This window comes from Cynoglossus semilaevis, chromosome 1 (assembly GCF_000523025.1).
Source record: "Cynoglossus semilaevis isolate Cse_v1.0 chromosome 1, Cse_v1.0, whole genome shotgun sequence".
Classification (NCBI taxonomy): domain Eukaryota; kingdom Metazoa; phylum Chordata; class Actinopteri; order Pleuronectiformes; family Cynoglossidae; genus Cynoglossus; species Cynoglossus semilaevis.
The window spans coordinates 13,860,091-13,880,354 of record NC_024307.1 but is presented as its reverse complement, the minus strand read 5'-3'; the positions used below and the strand labels follow the sequence as shown (position 1 = coordinate 13,880,354).

At 37.6% G+C, this 20,264-nt stretch overlaps 1 long non-coding RNA gene across 3 annotated transcripts; it reads left to right on the top strand.

Annotated features, from left to right (window-relative positions):
- Positions 1–1,201: 1,201 nt before the first annotated feature.
- On the top strand, positions 1,202–19,151 carry LOC112487965 (uncharacterized). 3 transcript variants are annotated; one of them, XR_003051580.1, is made up of 5 exons: positions 1,202–1,388; positions 7,743–7,889; positions 12,197–12,325; positions 14,372–15,445; positions 15,499–16,292. It is a non-coding gene; the product is annotated as an uncharacterized LOC112487965 (long non-coding RNA). The 3 variants fall into 3 exon arrangements; XR_003051578.1 differs by lacking the exon at positions 1,202–1,388 and having other exon boundaries at positions 6,162–7,889; XR_003051579.1 differs by lacking the exons at positions 1,202–1,388; positions 15,499–16,292 and adding an exon at positions 19,094–19,151 and having other exon boundaries at positions 6,166–7,889; positions 14,372–15,230.
- Positions 19,152–20,264: the final 1,113 nt, after the last annotated feature.

Sequence of the window (20,264 nt, the reverse complement as noted above, 5' to 3'; positions counted from 1 at the left end):
CGTTTAACCCGTTTTAACATCTGGGTAGTTCTGCTGAGCTGTGAAGATGTTTAGCTAAGCTGACCTTTAGCTTTACTCTTTGAGATAATTTTCTGTTGTTTTTAAGAACATCTCTCTAATCATCTGGCATGTAGTGGATGACGTCTTGTAGAGTAAAAACACTGCTATAATTTTTAAGTCCTTTTTCCGTAAAAGTGATTATTTTACGGGAGCTTTACTGCCGCCATCATGATCATTTTGGTGTTTGTTTTCTTTTGGTCTTCTTCTGTATTGACTTAAGTGGCCCCTAGAGGGCAGTATTGCCTAAAATACAACAAGTATGTGTATCAGGACTTGTGTTTGAACGGGTCTAAGAAATTGAAAATGGTTTAAAAACTGAACAGTAACAATTGTAGTTTTATTTGATATACTATGATATTTTTGGACCATTTCGGACACCGTACTATAATTACTATAATACTATAATAATGGTATTGGTGAATTTGTCTAAAATAGCGTATTGTACTATACTACCACTAAGAGAGAGAGTTGAGTTTGTTATTTCAACGCTAGTTTGTTGTTATGTTAACACGATATACTGGAGCTGTTGTTGTTTATTTGGCGCTTTGCCAAATAAACATCTGTGCATAGCTTTTGGGTCGTACATGACGACACCAGCAGTCACGTACGAGTGTGGGCGGAGCTACTTCATAAAGCAGGTGACGCGGGAACAACTCGTTTTGAGACACATTCCCAGACCTCGGAAGATCAACAAACATCTACTGAGTTGTTGGAAGCGTCACGTGACGAGTGGACAGAACCTTCTGTAGTTTGTAGTTCTGTGTTTAATCACGTGTATATTTTCTTCTCCATTTTGACGTTTGATCCCAGTTCAGTCAGCAGGATCTGCTTGTGCACAGGCCACCGTTGGGTGGATGTTGTCCTCTTGTATCGTATTAGAAAAACAAAAACTCATTTTGTGGTGCGGGGCTTTCAGTTCACTCAGCGCGGTTTCACCCCACTTTACTACGATGCACAACAACAATAGAGAAGGAGCACTCACAGAGCACTTTCAGCCTGCTCTAATTCTGCAGCTCGCATCTCAATATGGAACTTCAGCACAAGGGACTCATTAGACTGTGGGTCAGTGTGTGTGTGTGTGTGTGTGCGCGTGCGTGTGTGTGTGCACACACCCGTAAAAACCTGAAAATCTCTCTGCACTAACATGAGATCCATTACTAAACGCAGTGTAGTGTTTGTGTGCTCAGGTATATTCTGCCTGCACTCTCTGATCCCCTCGCTCTGTGTTTTTAAAAAAGAGGCTAATATAGGAAACACACGCACAAAAAAAACACACACCCGTAAAAACCCTTCCTTTGTTACAGACTCCAAGCCCAAGACGTGGTCAGGTAAGTTCCATGTTGTTTGGATCCTACCGTAAACTCATGCCGTGTTTTTAACTTGTTTTTCCCCCGTGTTTGCTGATCTTCGTGACGTCAGTTTTCACAGGTCCTGGATCAGTACTTCAACAGGACAGTGTGACAAAAGGCAGCTTTTTTTCAGTAGGTCTCAGATAAATTCCCTCAATAAAAACTTAGCAATGAAACTTAAAAAAATGTATTACTATTTAAATTCAAATTTATCAGTAGCAGAACTGTTTTTCAAGGACGCACAACCATTTCGACCCAGATGGTTTTTAGGTCATTTTGATGTTTGAGACATTAGAACAAGGACATTCAACTTCTTTATTTAGAAAATTCAATGTCAAAAACTAATGAGAAATACTTTGGACCACGGGTCTTGTTTATGTGATGTTTTTCAGCCAAATACAGTCCAACCAGGGCAGAGAATTAGTTGTTGAAAAAAGGACAAAAATAACTACAATGTTCTTGGTGATGTGACGGTTACATTGGAAACATTAAATGGCAGCTTTCTCTCTGTAGGAAACGTAGGACATTTAAAGAAAGTCACTAAAGTGGAAAATTTGTTTGAATTTTCTTCAATTGTTTTGAGCTATAAATATAATAAGTCAAATACCAAGGGAACACTTTTTGGACATTCAAAAGGATCTGATTGAAATAATAATAAAAAACACCAATATAATTTAGATAAAAAAATAAATTGTTTTATTTTATATAATTTTTATATTTATTTAACAGTTTTTATTCCGACCCCCAAGGGTACACATCCCCCCATTTGAGAACAACTGATTTACAGGAATAGTGTCAAATAAATAGCACCATGATGAAATCAGATGATTATCAGATACAGGATTGATTTTTTTTAACTTTCAGACTCTAATCTAATCAGATTAACTGCTTGACACGAATAATTGGTTTAAGAAAAAAAAAAAACCCAAATCAATATCATCAAACTTTAAAAAAATAGCCATCATCCTGGGATGATCATAATTGAGAGAGAATTTATAATGTAGTGAATTTAATCTGGATTAAAAATAACCAACTCATCAGACCAGTCAGTATTTGAGGTTTGTTTCGTACTGTTTCTGAACGACAGCAGCCTCAACATCATTTCATATTCACGGCTACAGCTCCTGTTCCTCGAGCTTATTTGACTGATGGGATGCTGTTATGGTGTTGTTAAAGCTAACGTCATTCATATGTAAATGAAATATCAGAGGAAAAGCCTTGGGAGTGGAATTGTATGAATACTAAAAATGTATTTAAACATCCACGGAGAGTATGTGCAGGAATGTGACTGCAGGGAGGTCAAGGTCGCGGCTGGCTTTGCCGTTCCTCTCAGCCGTACTCATAAAGCCAAGACCTTGCTTTGTAAACGTTGTTGAACTATGAAAGGACGAGCCTTCCTCGGAGCGTTGGCACAAACGATGGGAACTGTAGACTGATTAATGTTGTTGACGACAAATGTTGAAGTTTTGAAACTAACTCTCAACTATAACATAGCTATTCTATAAACCTAAAGTAGTTTCCCAAACTTTTTTTCTGGGGACCCATATTTTAAAAGTCACAGACCTTTGCGACCCAAGTCAATAGATTTTATTCGTAAACTCCTGGGAAACATGATACGAGACGACCAAAAAAAAAAATCTTGCGACCCACCTGAGGGTCGCGACCCAGTCTTTTGGAGACAATTCTATAAACCACAGTCGAGATGTACAGTAATGACTTAAATCCTCCAACTGTATGATGACCCACCCATCCCCCAACCCCCAACTAAAGCAATTTAATGAATGAACAAATTATAGGCAAGGCTTATAAGCAAAATTAAATTCTGAAAATAAAGTTGCTGGCTGTATACGTGGGGTTTGTGGGCCAGAAGTGGCCGCTGGGTCGGATGTTTGAGGCCACTAGTTTAGAGTGATAAGACGATCCTTCTTGATTCTGAACAGTGATGAGAAATGAAGACCACCAGATTCAGCCGGGACTCGACCTGCTGTGATGGCAGGTTTATGTAAATGAGTTATGACTGGTTTAATTAATGAGGTGAAGAACGGGGGGGGGAAAAAAACGAGGATCAGGGAACGGATGTACGTTGACTTGAGGTCAACAGAAGGTGCGCGTTGACCCAGTGTGTTCTCAGGTCTGTGCAGACCCAGGCCGAGGTTTTGGTCCAGACTGTAGGAGGCTGAACTGCCCCCCATCTTTGGGAGTGAAATGCATTTCCTTTTGTTGCTCTTTAATTTTTGACTGGCTTGCCCCCGGCACAGGAGCATGATGGGTGCACTTTCTTTCATTTAGCTTCCCATGCCCGTCGCTCCCCCTCTCCCTTTTCTCCTCACCTCTTTCCGTCCCATTCCTGCAGTGTTCTGCCTGTTCCCAAAGCGATTGGCATTCCTTGAGGCCACCAGTGAAGCAGCTTTAGAGGAAAAGCCCCGCTTGCTCCTGGGTGGCCTCTTGTGCAGGGGCTCCGAGGGGAGGAGACAATGTCTTATTAATTGACTGGGCGTCTTGGGCCCAGTGCAGGAATTTGCAGCGGGGGAGGGTGGAGGGAGAAGGAAAAGTGGGCATGAGGGATGAGCGGAGAGGGAGGCACGGAGGGGCCACATTCACAGTCCAGCAATGGAAATTCATTGACCTCTCTCTTAGATTTATTTCCGTTTGATTTACATTCCTGTGTGTCTGTGCGTGTGTGTGTGGGGCGGGGGGAGGGACTACTGTAGAGATTTAGTAGACGATTCAATTAGTCGTGTTACGCAACTTCAGGGAAACATTTGAAAAGGTAATTAAGGAAACATCGACTATTACAGCTTTTTGGTTCGTTATGTCTGGTTCTAAACAGCTTCAATGACGTATGATCAAAATCTTAAAGCCTAAGGTTAAATGTCTATAAACTAGTACAAACTAACTGAAAGTTACTGTGCTATAATGTGGTTAATACGTTTCAGCCCAGATATTGTCAACAAGTAGACTGACTGTTACTTATAATAAAATAAAACAGCCAGAGGAAATAAAGTTATCACAAATACACAAATGATAGCAAAATGCTTTAAAATAATAACTGAACAGTTTGCCTCTTGGCTGAAGTCAAAACTAGATAAAGTCAAAAAAGACGATAAATATTGATTTTAAAAAGTAGCCAAAAAAAAAAAAAAAATTAAAAACCAAACAAGGAAAAAAAACACTAACAAGTTCAGTCAAAAATGTGTCTACTAAAATATATAGCTAAAGTCTAAACAATTAAAAAGTCAACAATTTCTTTTTTAGAAAGATAATTAGTTTAGTTTAATACTGTATATCGGCCAAAAAGTATTGAGCCAGCCTTTGAGCAAAAATAAAGTGAAAGAAAGTACTGTAAAAAGCTAACAGTTATCCAGGAACTAGATATAAAAGATATGGTAACACAGATAAAGGTTAGCTTAAATCGAACTAACAAACCGCTAACTCTTGGGATATTGAGGCAGTTTAACCCATTCATGTTTGTGGTTTGTAACTGCAGAAATGAATCAGTACAGAAATGTCCAATTGTCCCCCAAATGACTGGTATTCTCTGTGTCTTTAGAACCATTGTGTGTTCTTGGGTCAAACAAACACCCTGGAGGACAGACGGTGGTCCCTCCTCTGCAGACTCCTGCTTTTTGTGCAGCTTTGATGGAGTGAGACAGGACAGTGAGGGGCTGGTTGGTGGGTGGGAGGGATGGATGAGACAAGTGTAGTGTCTCCCCATGTGGTCCCACCCCCCAGGTGTCCTGACTCTAATCCAGTTACATGTGTCTCCCATTAGCACTAGCAGGTCGTCCATTGTCCCCGCTGCTGGGAGCTGCTGTGGCCTGGCTGCAGTCACCTTGAGTCCGAACACTCACTCCTGTCATGTTTGGACTGATTCCCACACACAGGGGTCTCCATGACGATGGTGGACACACACCCACTCGTCCACCCACCCACCCACAGACTCACCAGTCTACCCTGTCTCCTCCTCCTCCCCCTTCGTCCTCTTCAGCTTTTTATTGACGCAGCACTGAGACTTCTGGACGTCAGCAGGATGGTCTGAGAACGGAGTTGACTCTGTCAATAAAGTCTCTGAGTCTCTGAGAACGGAGTTGACTCTGTCAATATCCCTGTCCAAATTTGTGTCCCCTAAAAACATATACAGTGTTGCTTAATATCGGGGCGTGTTTAGAAATGGGGCAAACAGAAGAGAGCTAACGGCTCCTTTTATCACACCCCTGACTATAATACAAATGAACTGATTTATCACACAGGCAATCTTGTTAAATATACAGTCGGCTGTGTTATTCATTTACAGCTCACAGGCACCTAATTTATTAGCAAAAGCTAAGCTAAGCTAAGCTTTAAACAATTTTACAATGTTAATAAAATATGTCCAAACCATTTGGTATAAAACCCAGAGAAAATAAAAAAAATGCCATAAAGAAATTATAGAATTTAAAGAAGTAGTAAAGGTTGGCAAAGGTTTGCCAATACTATACTATGGTCAGAAAATACTCACCAAAAGATAAATTGAAGGTAGTCTGTCAAAGCTAAAAATAAGCTAAAAGCAGATCTAATGTAGCCGAGAACAGTCTGAAAGTCAAGTCAACCTACATATACTGTACAGTAGCAAAAAAAAAAAAATGCTAAAGCTATGTACAACATGATAAACAGAGCTAAAGTTGGCAAAGATTATAAAAAAAGGAAAACTCAAAATGAGCTAAAGGCTACATTTAACCTAAAATAGCTCAAAGTTAACCACGTTTTTATTAAATAAAATTAAAGCATAATAAAAAGCTTTAGCTCATTTAAATTCCTCGGATTTTCTTAATTGGTCTGTTGGATTCACCTACAGCGGTCAGTTTTATTACAACACTGTATCAAAGTAACTGTGTGTGTGTGCAGATACATTAACTCACAGCAGAGCATTTGAACGTCTGAGGGACAGAAAGAGAGAATGAGTGCTGAAAAATAAAGCCCAGGTCAGGGGTGCACGCATTAGACCATCTTGTTTGGTGCATTTTCAGGTGACTGGGCCCCCAGGATCCCACCCTGCTGGCCCCCCGTGCTGCATCCATCATACTCAGAGACTGATTGAGCTGACCTTCAGTCCTGCCCCTGCAGACCCCGGGGCTTCCTGTTCTTTGTTGAGCCTCTCACAAAGAGTAGTGCTATCACACAGACAGGGGGACGTCTGAGAAGGGAGTCTGGGGGAGTCCACCCAGGGCGAGGTGGGGACAGGTCAGGGGGTAAGAGAGGATCCTCTGAGAGAGAGACAGAGAGAGAGAGAGAGCTGAAGACCCCCACTCTGTTTTTTCACTTTCTCCCAGATGAAGAAAAGGCAGAGAGTGCTGTCCTCACTCTGTCACACAAGCATGTGTGTGTGTGTGTGTGTCTGCACACACACACACACACACACACACAGAGAGAACACAGGAGATGAATGAATGTGTGCAGAATTGAATTGTGCTCTGGCAGTGGGAGGACGACCACTCCAGGGTTTGTAAAGGACCAGGAAAGTTCACTTGTTCCTCCTCTGTGTCGATCTGTGGCCCTGTGAAATCTGAGGTGGCCTCCGAGAAGTAACTGCAGCGATGAGGTGTCATCACGGAAATGATCAATACATGTCACAGAAGAAGAATGAAATCACATCCTGGAACAATTTTAAAGGAGCGTTTTTCATTTAACATATTGCATTTGAACAGTTTAATCTAACCACTAGCTGTGCTATGCTAATGTTTGTGAGCTAAGTTATGCTAATGTTTACTTCACTTCACAGTCCGATGTATGGGCTTCCTTGGAATAATATGTTGCCCTATTGTATGTATTTATTGGACTGATTTAAGTCTAGCTCATTACTCTTAACTTTGATTGGCTAATATTACTATTAATTTATTATTTATTTATCAGGGCCATAATGCTAGGCTAATATTTAGCATTTTAAGTTATTGCAGCAAATGTTTTGGCTACCTATTTTTGTTTTTGCTGTTTTTCAGGTATTTTTTGCCTTTAGTTCATCTTTGGCTCACTTATGAATAAATATATTTATATATATTGTAATATTAATATTATGCATTTATAGGGCAAAATTATGTCTTTTGTCTGACCTTATTTTGTTAATTTTTCAACTCATAGCAAGATATTAATTGATCAATGTTGGAGCAATCTCTGGACTAATGATTGATTATTTTGACTCTGACTTTTGGGTAACAGTAAGACAACTTCTTTTGGGCAATTTCAAACAGTTTTGTGTGGAACTTCTAGGTTTATTCAGGCCTTCCATTTAGCCGTTTTGTTTTTTATTATTCGACTAACTTTTGTGTATTTCTCCTTTATTTCTGTCTCTTGTTTTAGCAAATGTCATTGATGTGCACATGACTGGCTCTGAGTTTCCACTACAGCACTTATCTCAAGTGCCGCAGCCGTTTCCATGACGATACGTCTCTGTGGAGCTTTGGAACAATCGCCTGCTGGCGTTTCCTTCCTGTGGCACAAATTTTTGTAAGTATTTTTTCTTGAGTGCTAACCTACATCCTATACTTGCTTAATACATTCTGTGAATTGATCCTGTTCTTTGAGAACATTCCCTCCACGTTAGCATAAACACACACCTTGCGGTATAAACTAAAAACCAATAACCCTGAATTACACAAACATGAACTCAGAGTTGCATAAACTCAGTGCTGAAGAAAGAACGAACTCTGCTGGATCTATATACGTTGAGCAACATTGAGGCTAACATTGAGCTGTGCTTCTTTAATAATGCCAAAAGTTTAAGTCAAAATAGTTAAAATAGTACAACTAAAATGTTTGAATACGTTTTTTGCCCTAGAGTCATGGTAGAGCAAATTGAAATTGTAGCTCCCCCTGCAGTTATAATGTCTTTGTTTACTGCACTAACAACCTTCAATGATATAATACTCTACTTTTAACATAATTTATAATTCTGTAAATGAACGCTACAATTCAGGATTTTGAGACAATATATTGTTGTTGTTGTTGTTTTTTTTTTCGAGGTATCCCATGATGCCTTTCGTCCCATTAGCCGTTCCTTCTTCTACAGCCTCCTCTAGCACCTGTGTTAGATCCTGATCTTCTCTCTGACTCTCCCCTTCTTCTTCTTCTCCGTCTTCTTCTTCATCTTTCTCTTCATTTGCATTGCTAATGCCGAGGAGGCAGCTGTCATCTCGCCTTGACCACGATCAATCTAAAGCCAGGGGTTTGGTTGGTGAGGAGGTAGAGATGGGGGTGGGGGTACAGACGACAGAGGAGGAGAAATAAAAGTGCAGGGTAAATGGGTCAGCCTATTATCTGCTGGCCTTGTGTGCTCGCTGGTCCTCCAGACCATGAATTTCAATGAAGTCCAATTCTTTTTTTTTTAAACTCTGGATGAAGGATGGCTGCAAAACAAACAGTATAAGAGTGGAAACAAAGGAAAGAGAAAAAAAGTTATAATGTATCTCAGCATAAAACCACATTAATTAATATTCAGACTGGTTAGTTTTACTCAGTCATTTTTTATAATGTGCAGTACTATTGGGATATTATTAGTACATTTCTGAGGGGATAAAACAATATTTCTACTTAAGAAAATATATGATTTTATAATGAAATATTTTGTGTCATTGACATTGACTGAAGTAATCTGAACCTTGATCCTTTTTCCATATAATGTTGATTTATTTTGCTCTGCTCACACGTTTAATTCTTTTTTCGGACTCAATCTATATGCAAATGTAATATACGTGGACTCGCTCACATATTGAATTTCCATCAGTGCAAAAGATGGAAGATGTAAAAAAAAAGTACAATAATGATTTATTTGTTTATGAACCTACAGTATTCTATGTTCTAGGTCGATATCAAAAAGTTAACCCAGAGATAGCCGTAAGCGAGCCAGAATTCTAGAAAAACTAGGTTAATTTAATAATAAAAACAAAACCAGCTAAAGCACACACCTATAATCTAGCACATCACAATAGATCAAACTCAACTGTATTCTATGGATGTCATATTTGAACTAACAATAAAACTATAAAAAATAAGGCTAGAAAAAGTCAGACATAAATGTAGCTGAAGTAGCTCATGTTTAGCAGCTAGCTAACAGCTGCCTGGACACTGTTGTACAGTGATTGATATTGCTAATTAAATAAGTAACAATTGGCTAAAAAGGCAATAAAAGTTAGTCAAGTATTATACAAAAAAATGGTATAGACAATATCCAAAATGTCTCAATAGGTGGAGTAGAAAAAAGAAAGCCCTAAAATGACCAAACTTGCCCCACACATCACTCCCAAGGGCAACATTCTCCGCCCTGGAACAAGTGATAGGATGTAAACGAGGGTGTGATCAGTCGTTAGAGTCTAATTATTAGAGTGTGAGAAGCTGCTGCTCTACAGACACTGAGGTAAAACATCCTGGCAGTTGTGTCATTGTTGATCCTCAGAGTGACAACGGAGATCAGTGGAAACACAAGATGTCATTTACTTTCACTCCACTGGCGTCACTTTCACTGCTAATAACGTTTGCTTAAGATGGACTGAAGGAAATGAGCTGGAAAAACCCAAACGTGTGTGTGTGTGTGTGTGTATGTATTTGAGGCTGAGACAAGAAATCAATTGATTCCTGTAGATGAGAAGCATTATATCTGTCTACACACAGACACACACACACACACTAGTTTGCGTCAGCAGCAGCAGCAGCAGCAGTAATCCCTGCGCTGGGCCGCCCAGATCATTATAGACTCTGATCTGCACTCCCTGAAAGAGGGAATTAGCCTGGAACACAATCCCAGCGACCTCTGCCACACGGGGACAAAGCCTCAGCTGCCGGGGGTCCACATCCCTAAAGCTGCCCATATGGCTCAGACAAAACTGTTACAATGGCTGCTACAATGGTAACATGGTGGGAGGGTCCACGGCACCGCCTGTGAGCGTGAGCGTTCCCCAAAGATCTGACACTGAACCCAGTTTGTACGTAAATATATGTCCGTCTGAGGAGCTGGACGGTCAAATCAGCCCCCCCTACAGGAGGAATGAGTCGTCTCCCCGGACTAGTCTTTATTTAAGTCTTCCTAAAACGTTTGGTTTCTTACACTGCAAGTTGGTCTATTAAACAATTAGTTTTTAATAATCAGTGTGAAATAGTTCGTTCTCGTATGAAGTTTCAACATAAGATCGGATGTTAGAGCAACACAAGCTGATGTGACCTAAAAAACTAAAAACTAAAATAAAAGATAAAATGCCCATCACGCCTTAAATTTAACCCTTTTTTTCTAAAAAGCAAAAAAGAAAATAATCCGTAGTGGTGATGAGTGTGTTGTTGTCTATCAAGGAATATCTAAGAGTTGGTCCAGACATAACTTTAGCTACCATGAGATTTGTGAAAAAAATCTTGAAAATAGATCCAAACCGACTGATCTCATTCCTACTGCCACCTGAAAAAGTAAATGTTCTAACGTCCTCATTAAGTGTCAAAATATATTTTTTTTAAAAATATACCAAGTACAATATGTCAAAGTGCAACGGTTGGGCCTTGGACCAGAGTTTGAACATACCTGCCTGTGCTGTATTTCTGTGATACATTCTTTTCTATGGGACCTATGAAGTGTGTGTGTGTGTGTGTGTGTGTGTGTGTGTGTTCCTACACAGCCTTTTCTCCATACTGAGGTCTCAGCTCTGGCCCTCCTCTCAGAGCTGATGGTTTTTCTGAGAGCCCCCTGCTGGGATCACGCTGAGCTGCTCTTTGTATTTTTGGTGAGTGGGTAAAAAAAAAATCTCCTGCTTTTAGGAAATGCAGAAGAGCCGCCAGACTGTGTGTGTGTGTGTGAGTGTGTGTGTGTGTGTGCCTGTCTCTCTCAAACACTCTTGCATTCTCACACACTCCTGATGTCCCTGTCCTTCTCACACACTGTTTTTCTAACTCAGTTTGTACGTAATCATCTTCACCAGGACAACCCATCTTCACTTTCTTCTTCATCTTCATCTCTGAAATCATTTGTCAAACATATTTAGACATAAGGAGGAGGAGGAGGCTCCGTTACAACTGGGCCCTCATCAACCAGAGAAAAGGGACTAACAAACTTGTCGCTTCTGATGAATTTTCTTCCTCTTCTTTTTCCTCACCTTGACTCAGACAGACGTGCTGAAACTCTACAGTGTGTATCCTGGTTTCTGAAGAGCAGCTGCTCAGTGGTTCTGAGGCCTGTGTTTGCAGCCATCAGGCAGACACAGGGACTCCTTCTCCTCCTTCTCTTTCTCCTCCTTCTTCTCCTCCTCCTCCTCTAAGTTGAATTAAACCAGCAGTAATTTGTAATCTTAGCTACAATGGTTCTGGTACCACAATAATATAATATAATATAATATAATATAATATAATATAATATAATATAATATAATATAATATAATATAATATAATATAATATAATATAATATAATAAAAATAATAATAATAAAAAATATATAATAATTGTTGCGATTATACTGAGAGGTTGTAATTGAAACTTTACATTTTTGCTTATTGTTTCAAATATTTTCATTTGATAATTAAATTAAATTAATTAAATTACAGAGCATCTTTATCTGGATTCTTTTGTGGTTGTTACCCACCACTATTTCTTATAAAATCCATCTTGTTTTTAAAACTTTTAGATGAAAAAAATCTTCTATTTTGAGAAGAACACCCTGACATTAAAACATCCATCCATTGTTTTTCATCATTTATTTATCAGTGAATTTACTGTGTGAGTATTTTTCTTCTGCTTTATGCTCTACAGTTAACTTTTCTACGTTTAACCCTTCTCTTCCAGCAGGTGGCACAATTGTGTAAAGAGCTGCTCCCAGTCTCAGGCCGTGGAACCTTGGAAGCAGCAAAGATGAAGCAGTCAGAGAGAAGCGGATTGATTTCTGTTGTCAAAGAGACCCTGAACGGACGACTGGTAAAAAATATGAAATACTTTTTTTTCCTTTAACGTACATTAAAATGTAAGGATAAATAAACGGAGAAAGGTATGCGAGTACTTTAGAGAAGCTCTTCTCAAATAAGTCCACTCCACTCTCTACTCCTGGACATTAATATGTTTTATGAAGATAAAAGACATTAGTCCTTGGTTCCTGTTTACGTCAGAGCTTTTTTTAATGTCGTTACATTTGGAGTGAAGTACCTGTAGCTGGGACTCAGATCCTTCAACCATCTCAGATTGTAGTTTTTTTTTTTAGCTCTTTTTTTACATTTCTTCTTTGAGTTTTAATTCTTTGAGTTGTATTACTGATTTTTTTTTGTTTTTAGCTCTTTTTTTATATTTCTTCTTTAAGTTTTAATTCTTTGAGTTGTATTACTGCCATGTACTGGCTTTCTTCTACAACTTTCTTTTCAAAGTCACCTAGAAAACTAACAGAACAAAATGAAAAAAAGAAAAGAAAAATAAAGGCACAGGGCTGCATCACTGCTGTAAACTTAACTTTGGGATTAGACTGACATGATGCTAGATACTACTACTACTACCACTACTACTACTACTATCACTACTACTACTACTACTACTACTACTATTATTCTTATTAGGTTATGAGTGTGTGTATAATTGAATCTGTTCTCAGTTCCAGTGAATCCACGGTGAAACTCCTGCCACTGTTTGGCTCTACATTGATAGTAGTGTTTTCTTTTCATCTCACTTGATTAAACTGTGAGTGTCCACTTTATTAGGGAACTCATGTGCACTCTAGTTTAAACCCAAACAACTTTCCTGACATGCCGTTAGCAACACGGAGCTTTTAAATCAGACAGAATTCTTATATGTCTGGTGTGGATACGAAGTGGGCTGAAGGGGCAGTAGACCGAGCTGGGCCTGGTCTAGTCAGGGTCTGGTCTAGTCAGGGTCTAGTCTGGTCAGGGTCTAGTCTGGTCAGGGTCTAGTCTGGTCAGGGTCTAGTCTGGTCAGGGTCTAGTCTGGTCAGGGTCTAGTCTGGTCAGGGTCTAGTCTGGTCAGGGTCTAGTCTGGTCAGGGTCTAGTCTGGTCAGGGTCTAGTCTGGTCAGGGTCTGTCTGGTCAGCCTGGTCAGGGTCTAGTCTGGTCAGGGTCTGGTCTGGTCAGGGTCTAGTCTGGTCAGGGTCTAGTCTGGTCAGCTGGGTCTGGTCAGGGTCTAGTCTGGTCAGGGTCTAGTCTGGTCAGCTGGGTCTGGTCAGGGTCTAGTCTGGTCAGCTGGTTTCATGTGGGCCTCATGTGAATGGCTCAGGTGTGTCGGTGTGATGTCTGCTACTGTCATTAATGCGTTGATCGGGAAAATTGTTCTTTAATTTCCCTCTCATTCAAACTCTCACCTTTCATTATTGTAAAACATTTTAATGTGCGAATGTGAAAAAGGAAATAAATTGATTTAAAGAAATCAGGAAAGAAAAGCAAAGACAGTAAGGGATAAATAAAACGATAGATATAAAGATGCATTTATATATTTTATGTATGAATAAGGCCACAAAGAGATACAAGATACAAGACGTCAGCTCAGAAAATAGCTAAAAGATAGCAACAGAATCAGAGTCAATTGGGACTTTTCTGAACATCCTTGTTAAAAAAAACAAGCTAATGAAGGCAGACCAATGAATTTAGTTTTAAGTCCAAAGTTGTCGGCCACACAAAAGCTGTCTGTGTGCAACGATTGTGCCCTGGGCCAGATTTTAGACATAGGTGATCAATTTCAGATCTGTCTGGTATTTATGCATTAAAGATGCATTGGATGAAATCTTTTGTTCCTACAGTATTATGGCATATGAAGGACGGCCCTGAGTGTAAACACAACATGGACCAGTTTTATTGATGGTTGGATTTTTGTGTGGGTTCGTTTCGTCCTTGCAGCCTGTTTTCCCTCTCTTTTTTAAGCACACTACAGAGAAGCATGTGGAGGTTGGTGCATGATTCTTCAAACACACCGTGGTATTTTCCTGCCCGGGTTCCTGGCCCACACTTCTCCTCCTTCCCCTTTCTCCAGGTTCAAGATCGAGTCTGGGAGAGATGCCGCTGGTGCTCTTGATGACATGAGGTTTTAAGAAAAATAGCTGCGGCTAAAAAGCCTCGGCAAGGTTGTTCTGCATTGGCATCCGAGTGTGTGTTTGTTTGAGGGGGTGCACTTGACCTCCTCCCTCTCCAGGAGTGATGGAGGAGACGGTGGAGAGCTCCTCGAGGCTGTCAGTCAGACGTTCTCCTGTGGTGGAGCTGCTGCTGCTGCACGCCTCTGCTCTCTGCACCACAGTCACGGACTGGTGAATAAATAAACGGGACAGTTGCGTAACTTGACTTACAGGCCCTTCGTCTGACAGCAGTTGTTTTGGCTTTAACAGTAGGAAATGCTGGAGGCAGTTGGTCGTCTGTGGAAAACCAGGATAATCGCAAAAACGTTAGAAGAAAATAATAGGAAATGTGACCTGTGTTGTTTTGCAAGTAACTGCTTATTAACTAATTAACTTCAGTAATATAACGTATTAGCTAGAGTCTTAGCGATCACTGATGTTTTTATCTCCTCTTCCTCATAATTCTTTACTCCGGCCAGTAACACGTAGTACTTTACCGCTAAATTGTAACCCCCTAAGCTAACAAAATGAAGAGAAAACAAACGTCTTTGTAGGGTTTCTTTGTGCAGGGTAAAAGAGCTAATGAGGAGACAGAAGAAGAGCCTACGTCTTCAAAGAAGAAGAAAGCTCCATTTAACAGACTATTCCAGGAGTCCTGCTGGAAATATGGATTTATTGCGACACGTTGTCCCCACGCACCAAGCCCACGCTGCGTAATACGGGGTGGGCGGCTCTCCAATGAGGCGATGGAGACCACGTGGAGACCAAGCTTACGAGGACGTAAGTAACAAAGTTGACTACACAGTGGCTTAACGGCTATTATTATATTTAGAAAATACCAGTTTTAGAGCTGTGTCACCAACACAACATTCCTGATTGTGAACATAATTAAAGGGTATTTTTTACTGATCTGGCAACTCTGGCAATATCTGTATTATCAAGATAAAAAAAGTCATAGAGAATAATTGAAAATCCAGTCTTAGAAGGAGAAGGAGGTCAGGTTTGTCGTAATTGAAAATTCAGTCTCCATGTTTAGAAGGAGAAGGAGGTCAGGTTTGTCACAAAGACATAGTTGTTGTCATTAAACGTGGTGTGACATCCTTGACCGCTGACCTATTTGTGCTTTCAAAGAAAGGTTTGAAGAGACACCATCTCAACCATGGCAACAAAAAGTACTACAGACGATCCCTGTGTAAATGCAAGGGAAAAAAGATGTCTTTGAAAAACACACGTTGTCAGTAGAGCTACTGGATTTGGCTTAAAATAAATAAAGAAACGTCTTGTACATTAAAAGAAATTGTTCAGTGAATTCTCATAATTTCTGCAATTATGCTGCTGAGAATTATGTTATGTATGATTATTATTGTTATTATTTATTATTTATTTATTTGTTTTTCGGTGTAAGACGGTGTTTTTTCATGAAGAACCGATTCATGTTACACATCACTTGGAACTAAAATCAGTGTTAAACCTTTAGTGCAACTGCAGTCCAATCAACTATGACAAAAAATGTAAGTGAAACCAAAAAAAGCTTAACGTAAACCTTTCACTTGGGTTCACAATGACCGCATGGCAACACAAGGGCAAATCAAAGCCAGTGGCAAAAATAAAAATGCCCCCAAAGGGTTTGCATTGTTACAACCAGGCATTATTTGCAAGCACAGTAAAAGCACCTTTTTTCTGTGCTAACCCACAATCATTGATTTCTGACTGACAGTTTTCTGTGACCTTGAACCAGAGCAGAGGTCAACACGTGACTCCTGAACCACATCTGCTTCTTACTGATGTATCTGTGACTGTTATTTATTTATTTTCTTTACGTAAATCAAGTTCAAGTCAATAACAAAACATTATTATTTAAATCAAGTTCAAGTCAATAACAAAACAACAAATTGTCTCTGTCCTCATCCATTTAAGCCTGTACGGAAAACTTTTAGCAGTAGTCGAGATAGAGGGCGCTGTGTTGAATTATACTCCACCGTGGGAATTTGCATGAAGGCTGTTTTTGAGTTGAATTGGTCACAGTGATACTAAACAGATGAAGAGAAAGTTCTGATTTCATCTCCAACTCCTCTCTGTTTTCCTCGTCTCTCATCAGTCTTAAGATAACCGTGCTGATTGGGATTTTGTATTTCCAAAGATGGGATGGGAGAAGCACGTGGGAGTTTGCTGGGTTTAGGTGTTTGCACAAGGGGAAAAAGACAATACAGTTAAATGATTAATGCACAGTGGGGACCCAGACAATTAAAACTATTATGGAAAATTAGAATGGCATTATGTCACAGTGGAAAGCTGATGATACCCGTGTCGTCTTTTTAAAAGCAATTTTCATAATTCCAATAATTGAAATTACAGCATATTCATTCATTTACTGGGTGAGGAGGTGCTGAGAGCGTCCGCTAATGAAACGCAATCATTAGCATCCAAACAAAATAATTGGGTGAGCTTTTATTCTCCCAGATAGGTGATAAGGCACAATCACCCCAGTTACCCTCCTCCATGTAAATGCAGAAGCAAGTAATTAAAGCAGAGACCAGGAGGAAACCAGCACTGTTGCTGCTGCTGCTGCTACACCCCTCTGATAACGGCTGGGATTGCTCTGATTAGAGACCTTACTGTAGCCTCTAGTTTATGGGTACTTTTAACACAATGAAGTATGAAGCCAACACAAAGCTTGCATGTTTCTCATCAAATTAGAGGATTAAGAGAATTAAGAAAAAAATTAAAAAGAGAATTTTTAAAAAACCTTTTCGACAAAAAACAAATTTTTACTCAGATGATGAAAAATTATGAAGGAAGCATTTAGAGAACACTTTTAGGTTTTTTTTTATGTTTCGGTAATATCCTAATTTTGCATATCATGTTGGTCAAAAGTTGAACATTTTTCATGAAAATATTTGAAAAAGAAAATTTAAAAAATCTGTTTTCTGCGTGTATCTCACCAAATTAGGGCATTTTGAAAAAATGTTTATACATTTTTTTAATTATTTGGTAAAAACCCCAATTTTTTTTTTTAAATTGTATGCGTGTTTTTGGAAAAACTTTATTGGGAAATTTTTTTAGCAAAATCCACATTTTTGGTGAAATGTTGAAAATTTGGAAAATTTTTAATATTATTTTCAAAATGTTATCTTTTCTGCATGTTTCTCTAACGTTTTGAAAAATGTTTTGGAAAAATTGTTTTTTTGGAATTTGTCAGAAACCCCAAAATTTTTGGTCAAATGTTGAAAAATGTTTTTTTTGGGAATCCTTCAGTAAAACCCAAATCTTTGACAATTTTTGATTTTTTTTTCAAAATTTTATCTTTTCTGCATGTTTCATATCAAAATATAATGTTTTGATTTTTTTTTGGATATTCTTTGGCAAAACCCACATTTTTGGTAAGATGTTGGAAAATTGATAAAACAAAGGATTCAAAATATGATCTTTTCTTATGTTTCTCATCAAAATATAGCTTTTTAACAAGTTTTTTGGAAAAAGAGAATTCGGGATTTTTTTTGGCAAAACCCACCTTTTTGGTCAAATTCAAGTTTTAGCTTTTTTGCACGTTTCTCATCAAAATATAGCATTTTGAAAGATTTTTTTTTTTATGTTTTGGCAGAACCCAAAATTTTGGTCAGATGTAAAAAAAATTTCTAAAAAACAATTCAAAATTTTATCTTTACTGCATATTTCTCTTTAAAATATAGCGTTCTGAAATTTTTTTTGACAAAACCCAAATTTTTGGTCAAATGTAGAAAAATTCTAAAATACATTTTTGAAAAAAAGATTCAAAATTCTATTTCATTGTGCATGTTTCTCATCAAAATATAGCATTTTGAAAAAAAATCAAATATTATTTTTAAAATTTTTAACATCTGACCAAAAAATTGGGTTTTGTCAAAAAAATTCCAAAAAGAAATTTCCAAAAGAATTTTCAGTCTGCTATATTTTGATGAGAAACATGCAGAAAAGATAAAATGTAAAATTTTGTTTTCAGAAAAAAAATTCTACATCTGACCAAAAGTTTGGGTTCTGCTGAAATATTAAAATAAAAAAATCCAAAAACTTTCCCCAAAAACTTTCCAAAAAGCTATATTTTGATGAGAAACAATCAAAAAGGCTAAAATTTTGAAAAAAAGAATCAAAAATTATTTTCAAAATTTTCAACATTTGACCAAAAAGGTGGGTTTTGGCAAAAAAAATCCCGATTTTTTTTTTCTCCAAAAAACTTGTTAAAAAGCTTTATTTTGATGAGAAACATGCAAAAAAACGTATTTTGACGTTTTCTTTTTCAAAAATGTTAATCAGAATTTTTATAAATCTGACCAAAAATTTAGGTTTTACAAAAAATAAAAAAAAAATCCAAAGATTTTCAAAACGCTGTATTTTGATGAGAAACATGCAAAACAGATAACATTTAGAAAAAAAAATCAAAAATTATATTTTAAAATTTTTGGGAAATTCTTTTTTGGAATTTGTCGTCAAAACACAAATTTTTGGTCAGATGTAGAAAAATTTTGAAAAACATCTGTGAAAATAAAACATATAGCTTTTTAACAAGTTTTTTGGAAATAAAAATTTCGGAATTCTTCATGAAAACCTAAATTTTTGTTTAAATGTTGAAAAAAAAATTTTTTTTTTTTCAAAATTTTATCTTCCAGTGGACTCAACACCCGCAGAAAGGTTCAGGGGGGTTGGTACGGTGCAATGTGATTTGGGTGGCGACTGCTGCCCCCGCGACCCGGTAACGGATAAGCGGATGAAAATGGATGGATGGATGGAACCCAAACTTTTGGTCAAATGTTGAAAATTTTGAAAAATAATTTTTGATTTTTTTTCAAAATGTTATCTGTTTTGCATATTTCTCATGAAAATAGTGTTTTGAAAATTTTGGAAAAATTGATTTTTTTGGAATTTGTCGTGAAAACCCAAACTTTTGGTCAAATGTTGAAAATTTTGAAAAATAATTTTTGATTTTTTTTCAAAATGTTATCTGTTTTGCATATTTCTCATGAAAATAGACAAAACCCAATTCTTTGGGAAATTCTGTTTTTGATTTTTTTTTGACAAAACCCAAATTTCTGGTCAGATGTTAAAAATTTATTTTTAAATTACCCAAAACATGCCTTACTATAATAGGCATGTTTTTGGTGATTTTTGAAATATTCATATAAAATACTTTTTGGAGTTTTAAACACAAAATATTCACCTGGCAGCATGTTTTACGACATAATCTTGCATTTTAAGACATTTCTGGGACTTTTTATTTTTTTGCGATTTTTCATGATGGTAAGGCTATAGTAAGGCATGTTTTGGATGGTTTTTGAAATATTCATATAAAATACTTTTTGGAGTTTTAAACGCAAAATATTCACCTGGCAGCATGTTTTACGACATAATCTTGCATTTTAAGAAATTTCTGGGACTTTTTATTTTTTTGCGATTTTTCATGATGGTAAGGCTATAGTAAGGCATGTTTTGGATGGTTTTTGAAATATTCATATAAAATACTTTTTAGAGTTTTAAACACAAAATATTCAACTGGTAGCATGTTTTACGACATAATCTTGCATTTTAAGACATTTCTGGGACTTTTTATTTTTCAGCAATTTTTCATGGTAGGAAGGATATCGTAAGGCATGTTTTTGGTGATTTTTGAAATATTCATATAAAATACTTTTTGGAGTTTTAAACACAAAATATTCACCTTCTCATCAAATCAAAGCATTTTGAAAAATTTTTGGGAAATTTTCTTTTGTTAAAATTCTAATTTTGCATGGCATGTCCGTCAAAAGTTGAAAAATCTTCATGAAAATGTTTGAAAAAAGAAAT